Source organism: Opisthorchis viverrini (assembly GCF_000715545.1).
Source record: "Opisthorchis viverrini unplaced genomic scaffold opera_v5_80, whole genome shotgun sequence".
NCBI lineage: Eukaryota > Metazoa > Platyhelminthes > Trematoda > Opisthorchiida > Opisthorchiidae > Opisthorchis > Opisthorchis viverrini.
The window spans coordinates 1,232,990-1,240,861 of record NW_008751735.1 but is presented as its reverse complement, the minus strand read 5'-3'; positions in this window follow the sequence as shown (position 1 = coordinate 1,240,861).

Genomic DNA, 7,872 nt, shown 5'->3' with positions numbered 1-7,872 from the left:
TGTAATAATTTCTTGCCCTGCATATTCGTGGAGTGCTGTTTTTTGTCTTCGGTGTTTGTGTCAAGCTTGGAGCTCGTGCCCGGGCGATCAGTTTGTGGCAAGCTAATGTACGTTATTGTAATAATTTCTTGCCCTGCATATTCGTGGAGTGCTGTTTTTTGTCTTCGGTGTTTGTGTCAAGCTTGGAGCTCGTGCCCGGGCGATCAGTTTGTTTTCCGATTGCTAAACGTCCGAAAAACCAAACTGTCGTTATTGTGTGAATCGTTTGGGCGCGGGTTATTCTGGTTCTCTCTGTGGCATTTCTGTCAATCTTGCAATCCATCGCCCTTAAATATGTTGCGTGAACCGAAATCTGCATTCCGTGTACTAACCCACAAAGAGGTGAAGGCCCCGTTGATAGGAAGCAAACTTCCCCTCCGTGGCCGTGGCTGAGCTCAAATGATATCGTGTGTCTTAGGCAATATAAGGAAGCAATCTAATGGACAGATAACAAAATTTGGTCAATTAACATTGAAGTCCGTAGTTGAAATAATAATCATTTTCACATTCACGGCTCAAATTGGTAAATAAAACATCTAAGTTTCCGTGCAGAAGATAATTTTCTTTTCGGCGGAGAAGATTCAACTCACTGTTATTGTTCGAAAAATATCACACTTGAGGGCAGACATCGAGACTGATGGCCATGTCTAGGATATCTTAATGTGGGCAACCTATGGTAATGTAAAACACGATATACGTCGGCTGTAGCTACTGGTGGGGCTGGAAGATCTCTACGTTTTCATTTATGGTAGGTACATGCTGTGATTTTAGGGAAGTGTTTTATAATTACAAACGCAGTTGGACTGTTCTTATGATTCTGATTCAGTGCGAGCGATTGAGGCGGGGAACAGAATGATGAAGATTGTGCACTTGCTAATCTTAATACATACAACGGTCGTCGTTTTGCAGCTGATCATCCCGTTTCTTGTCTGTGGCGCGAAAGCTAACAACTTCCAGACCCCACAACATATACTCACTTCAACACAGCCCCGCGTCCAGGTCAAACACTAACTGCCTCATCCTGACGCAGTTTGAACTTTGGGAAGGCAAAGGATTTGTTGCTTCCATTGTTTGAACAGCCTCGGGAAGAATCCAGCATGACTATGAGATCTGAACTTTTACCTTTCCATAATTTTACTTTATTCCTCACGCCTCATTTACTAACAAACACTCACTTGTCTTTTAAAATTTTTGAGTTTTTAGGCAACGCAGTTTGGTCTTAAAATTTATGGAGGCACTCAGCAAATCCTTATTGCCACTTTGCGTCGCCAGACTTGTCTGCGGCTTGGTGTTTTGTATTGAAATTTAAAAACAAGATTCTTGTTCGGGCAAGCTCTTCATGTTTGTCTGGGAACTAAGTACTGCCAAAAAAGGGACAAGAGAATCCATTTTTCCTCTGCTGTGTCGTGGTTTCTTCTTGGTGTGCATTTAACAGCCAAAGCTCAATCGCCAATCGTTTAAACAGGGAGAGAGTTAAAAGTCTTAAGCTCTGCGGTTACAGTGTCCCCGAATTGCTTGTGAAAGCACGCTGTCCACGAGAAAGAAAATGTCCTAACCGCATGAGGCCAAGCAAACTAGTCTATTCTGTTCGGAAAGTCTTTTAATCTTTTTCAGTTGCTACTAAATGGGCAGGAAGCCTGCTGTAAATGGAGCGGCAGACTAAAGAACCTGGTGGGAAACAGTAAAAAGGTGGCACAGAAACCCCCCATAAGGGATGATGAGCACAAGATGCAGCGAAAACCTTGTAATTAGGCTACTTGAACGCAAATGCGCGCTGTGCTTCCATGGAGAACCTGAGAAGCGTCTACATCCAATGTACTGAACTGGGATACTTACAAAGGTCTTCGTCACTTGATGGCTAGAAGCACAGACAGGCATGTGTATTGTAGTATTCCCAAACACAGACACATTTTCACATTGCTCCCTACAGCGCCAACGGTAACGGGTAAGTGGTCTTTACCCTATTAAAAGACAGGTTCAGAGAACGGCGTCAACCGCGCAGGCTCTAACACCAAAGCAGGTTAGGTCACCTACCTGTGGTGGATAACACTGCTCCGGTAACACCATGGTGGCGACCCAAACCACATATTCTGCATTCATGTTCTATCACACCGCACGACATATGCGTGTCCTAAATATGATTCGACACACTACCAAAATGGTGGCGACCAAACCACATATTCTGCATTCATGTTCTATCACACCGCACGACATATGCGTGTCCTAAATATGATTCGACACACTACCAAAGTTTAAAATTCATCAATAATATTTCCAAAACCAGTCTTATCGTTGGGCCACACAAGCCTATTTTAGGAATTTTGGTTTGCATAACGTTGGAAAATCTCGTCGCTTAGTTGCTCTCGTGTTCCCTCAGCCAGCCTGCCGTTTACGTGAGTACCAATGTAATTACTGGCTGGAGTATTCGAGGCCGACTTTTGCGCTCGCCGCCAGGTTTTGGTTGGCGTTTATGGTGCAAACTGGGATTATCTTTGGGGTGGCCATCCCAAAGTTCTTGGTCAAATTACGGGAAATGGCATTCTGCTGCCACCCTGGTCAATCACTAATTAATAAGAAAATAGACCAGGTTACACTGCAAACCAGGTAGCTTCCTCTGGAATGCTGTTTTCAGTCATTTGACAAAGATTTTTACGACGGTCACCCTAAACCAATAACAGATTACCGATGGTAAGTTGTTACTATGAAAGTCGAACTAAACCCGATTGCGAACGCAGTGGTTGGTTTGGATTATCTAAACTAGCAAAGAGGTGGTCGGCATTCGCTGAGTCTCTTCCGAATGACATGGAAGCACTTTCCGTCATTCGGAGGAAAGTGCCATTCCAGCGAATACTGCTTCACAGCGTCCGTATCCGTTTGAAAGGCACTGGCATTGGAACTTCAGGATTTCAAGTCGTCCACAAAAGTTGACATAAACTTTCAAGAACATCTGGAATATCGTTGACGTAAACCAGAAGTATCAGGTTCCCAAAACGGAGCCTTGAGGGGCCCCAATAGAGGCCGACGCTGGAGAGGAGTAAGTCGAGCTTATTTCAACTCGGAATGATCTGTCTGATAGAAACGCCTTGATCCAGTGTAGGATTTTTCCTTGGATCCCATTGCATTGAAGTTTGTGTAGCACCGAGGCATTTGTGATCCGGTCAAATGGTTTTACGAAAACGGAATTATGGCAGCCGATGTGGGTCCCTCATTCTTGACTTGGGTCAAGCTCTCCATAAATACGAGCATGTTCGTGATGCAAAAACGGTTTGGAAAAAATCACCATTGAGCTAGAGATATCAGGTAGTGGCTATCAGGAGGTAGTAAGATTCGCGCTTAGTTGATGCGAACGAGTTCCGCCGTTTGCCAATATGAAGGAGATGTGTTCACTAGATGGTGCGCCACCAGGGTCGTAGCTAGTTGTTCGATCTCCATTGTTACTGAGAGCAAGGGTAGAGTGGTGGGTGGACAGCTCTGAAAGTCGTAGTTGAACGGTGCTCGCCATCGTAGTCTGCTCATACGACTGGGTGGCTAGCTGAAAAATATTTGGAGAGGGCTACTATTTTTAGGAGCTAATGTGAACAGTAGGATACCGGCTGGGGATGTGGATGGCTCTCTGATATCGTACACTGCGCAAAGAAAGGTGCAAATAACCTGATAATTTTGATGGTTTTATTGTAATTATTGATTCAAAGCTTGAGAGGGACAGGATGTGGCACATGGTCTTGTCGCACTCTGGACGATGAAGTGACCTCAGTATAGCAGCCTAAAGAAGGGAGTAGAGGGTCTACAAAACGGTCTACTGCAGAGACATCACCATATGAATTTCGTTGGTGTCAAATGGCTTAGACGTCAATGAATTTAATGCTGCGGGTAGAGAAGTGAATGGAAACGAAAGTTGGCCTGCATCCACGGTAGAAGGTTGTAGTGTGAGGTTGGTGTGCGGTAGGGCAGCTTGCGTGGGAAGAGCATGCAGCTGAAGAGAGTTTTCAACCGCGCAGTCATCCACATCCTTGGGGTCAAACAGGCTGAAAGTATACAACACGGTACAGAAAGCGTTGGTGAATGTTTATCGACCGGAAAGACTAACCAGGTAGGATAAGTGGGCATGAGAAGTCAAGGCGTACTGAGATGATGGATGATGAAAATCAGGTTCCATCGGCCGTTTAGGCGACAAGAACGCAAGAAATGACACTGCGGTGCCATTATTGTGGAGGGTTAGTTCACTTATGTAGGCGGATGTTTTAGATATCATGGGATAAGTGAGGGCCTTGCAATAGTTTGGCCAGAATCCATATGAAAGATATAGAAATGAGCTCCAGGTTAGCCTGAAATAGCTCGCGGCTCTCAGCATGTTGGATGTATATGAGATGTGTAAGCTTTTTCGGCTACGAGCGGATACTGAATATAACTGAGAAATCTGTCTACAAAAGCTATCGCGAGAGCTGATAAGCGGGGTCCAAGAACAGAGCCCCTAGGTTGTGACATCGCTTCATTAGTTGACTGCGGGATGGATCCCACCTATGATAAAGACGACATTGCAAATGTCTCTGTTGGGCTAAAGGGTATCAGTATCGGGGATCAGAAGTAGAGTGAAGTTACGATTCAGTACCTCAATCGGGCAGATTTAACACAGAGCACCCGCCTACTCACTAGATCTTAAGTACGGCCACACACATAGGTACAGGTCTGTACATGCGTTGACAAAGTTTCTGCCAATTAAGCCTACGACTACACTGCATTCACTATTTTAGCTTTAAATGCGCGGCATCCAATAATGCACATGATCAGTAAATCTCAGCATCCGAACTTCAGAGTACGCACAGCTTCATCATCGACGACATGGATAGCTTAGCAGTTAGTAAATTTGCCTTTGTAACATAAAGACGTCAGAACACATGCCGGATATATAAAGAATGTTAAACGGGACATGCATTTTTATTTCAGTGAAGTGATTTCTTGAGGGAGGAACGGAGATGCTACACTATAAAGATATGTAAGGGCATTAAGTGAATGAAAACATGCTTTGGCAGTAGTGGTTTTGAAATTTTTGGGTGCGCACATAGCAAAGCGACAGCGCATACAGTGACAATGAGGAAGAGTCGCAGTTGGCCATCACACCAAAACACCATGCGTAATTAAGGCCCCACAGCCAGAGGCGTGTATAGGTAGGGCTTTATTAGTTGAGATGAACGGTAAAGGTAAGCGATAGAACGCACAGTTATGAGAGTGGGGGCCCTCGTTAGCCGTCGGATCAGTTAACCATATACAGTTTCGGCTCTAGTCGGCGTCCACTTTGACATGGGCCCAGCAGTAAAACAGCAGCGGAGTTGACCAACAATGCTGACAATTTTCTCGTGCATTAGATCAAAATAGAAGTAAACTAAGCCGATTCTTTGCGATTTTTGGAGTTGATAATTTTACAGAGGGTTAATCTATTACAGCTGCACGTTTCAGTAATAGGTTGCTCACACATTTTCAAGGTCACTGTTGAGCGCCGATTCGTATATGGCTACTGCGACGACTGTATCTGCTTGCAAGTCTCTCGTATGACCTTATACGTGCCTCTCACTCTCTCCCCCTATTTCAGATACGACAGACGAGCCACCAACAGACCCGGGCAGGAAAGAGTAACCCTCTTGTATACCCCCCGATTGACCTTGACCTGACTTTGTACCCCCATCCACTGGTTTCGGTTTCGGTTTAATACACGTGTGTTGTTGCCACGCTCCGGTGTTCTTTTCTCCGTCACCCGACCTGTGCGAATGTGTGCTGTGTGTGCCGTGTGGATTCCGTAATACCAAACTCTATACCTGCACATTTCAGAACTGACGTGTGCCGTCGCTGCCTCCTCTCGAACGTCGAATACCGCTAACTTCCGGACGTCCCATGGAACACCACCTATATATGAGAAAGAAGGTCGAATCCTAGGGCGCATCAAAAACTTCTCTGAAACAGAACAAGGGAAAATTTAACATAAAGCTTTAGCACTTGATAGTAATTAATCGTGCTTCTGAAATCTCTCTACGCGGCCACAGTTTTATTAGAAGTTGTTTAAATGAATTCAGAGTTCAGTGTGGGTGCGGAATACGTATTTCAATGGCTGCCGGTTGCCTCGCGAGTGGTCTCCATGGGGACGGTGGGAAATTTTGTGGAGAAGCTGGCTTCTCCGCGTGTTTTCTCAGGCATTAGATTTGGAGGTAATCTCAAAACGACTTGAACAATAACCACGCCCATTATGTCCGCGCAAACTCAATTTGAAGCGGCCATTTGCGACCTGGTTGTGAAAAATTCTCTTACGGTTGAGGCAAGCGTCACGACGAAGCCTAAGAATCCGTTACGGCTAGTGAGTTTTTGTTTTTACGATGGTTTACGTCCGTTGTATCTGGTTTGACGCAAGGTTCGATATTCACCAATATACCGAGCCACCAATAGTGCCGTTGGATGAACTATTCGGTTTTTGGGCAGAACAAGCAGACGGCACAATAAGATGGCCTTTGCTTTCAAGTATTTGCACGATTTAAACGAACTGAAACAGTCTTGTGGGTATTGCGCTCGTCCGGGAAATATCAGAGATCAGTGTACTACAGGCAAGCCATCAGACCGGGTATGGTAGTCGTGGTACCGTCATCGCGACGCCGTGCCTGTGTTCGTGGACAGCTCCGTACTTGAACGTCTTGCACGGGTCATTGAAGGTTGTGATAGTAGTTAGGATATTCCCGGGTCCGTCGAGGTTTTGCGGTGGTTCATTGCTACCATTCAAAGGAGGTAATGAGGCAGCCGTGTTTACATTGGGAACCCTAAACGGGAAGCGTCTAAAAGGTTTGCTATAAAGCACCATGATGTGGATTAGAGTGCCGCCCGAAATAACATACAGTCAAAAGTTGTCACACTTCCTAACTACTTCAACGGGGCAACACCGGCCGATTTCGAAAACGGTAATCGGTATTTACGTGCAGATGATAGGTATGTGGTCGAGGCGAACTTGTGTATACGTATGTGAAAATGAGGGACATGCATTGGGTGGATTGTGGGCAATTAAGTTAGCTTGGAAATTGCAGAGACGCGAGATCAGATATATCTGGTGTTGCGTGTTTGTACAATGAGCTGACCCCAAAATGGAGCTGTTACAGCCTTAAGAAAAACATGGAGCTCTGCAAAATCAGTTGTTTCTGAGGCGTCATGTCGCGTGTACTTGGCGAGTCTCGTAACGATTTTTCCTCTAGTATCAATGGATTTTTCGATTCGTAGGGGGTTATTCGGGACACAACCAGGGCAGACTCAGGCCGAAAACAGGCGTCCGACGAAAGTTGCTTCCATTTTGGTTTTCTTTTCCTCTGTTGCAAAAGGCGGATTTTGATGTTCATCATTCGAAAGGAGTACATCTAGAGGAAATGGCATGTTAATTAAGTGACGCAATTATTTGTTTCCCTATTCCTCAGGCTAGTTCATCACCCTTCCGTGACTGCTGTGGCGTTTCGTAACTTTGTTTTACATCCATTAAAACACTACGTATTTCATCAATTGCATGATCGTTTTTTGTTTGAATACGAAAAATTACAAAAATGCGCATTGGCACAATTTCACATACTACAAGCGTGGTCACTGCTTCGACTCTCTCTTCTGATTTCGCTCGCGCTTGCAGCAGTCATTCGCGAGTCTCATGTACTAACTCTGGTACCAAAACCTTTCAGACTATCTTCGAAATCTATTATATGCGGGGAGTCTTCAGAAGACCTCTGGACAACCATGACTGGATTATTGTTTATTCGCTGACCTGGGCCAACGACGAACTATTTTAAAGAGAACAATTGTTAGTGAGTCTGTTCCATCTGA